Genomic DNA, 615 nt, shown 5'->3' on the forward strand with positions numbered 1-615 from the left:
AGTAAGTTCTGTTTCCTTTGGGGTGCTTGTTTACCGTGAGTCCCCTTGCCTCTCACGATTGGGGTGCTTGTTTACCGTCAGTCTCCTTGCCTTTGACTTTAACCATATTAAAGCAAGTGTTCAAAGTTGCCTCCATTAGCTTCAAGACACAAATTTACACGCCTTTGGAAATGTTGCACTGTCCTTAGCAAAGTTTCCCTTGAGATTGCAACGCAGGCTCGACGAATACGGTCTATCATGTCTTCTCTGGTTGTTGGCCGTTGTGTAAAAACAACATCTTTTAAGAAGCCCCATAAATACCAGACATGACATCTCCCGATTTCTATTTATGGGGCTTCTTAAAAGATGTTGTTTTTACACAACGGCCAACAACCAGAGAAGACATGAAAGACCGTATTCGTCGAGCCTGCGTTGCAATCCCAAGGGAAACTTTGCTAAGGACAGTGCAACATTTCCAAAGGTGTGTAAATTTATGTCTTGAAGCTAATGTAGGCAACTTTGAACACTTGCTTTAATATGGTTAAAGTTAGAGGCAAAGGGACTGACGGTAAACAAGCACCCCAATCGTGAGAGGTAAGGGGACTCACGATAAACAAGCACCCCAATCGTGAGAGG

The sequence above is a fragment of the Trachymyrmex cornetzi genome, unplaced genomic scaffold (genome assembly GCF_001594075.2).
Source record: "Trachymyrmex cornetzi isolate Tcor2-1 unplaced genomic scaffold, Tcor1.1 scaffold291, whole genome shotgun sequence".
Classification (NCBI taxonomy): domain Eukaryota; kingdom Metazoa; phylum Arthropoda; class Insecta; order Hymenoptera; family Formicidae; genus Trachymyrmex; species Trachymyrmex cornetzi.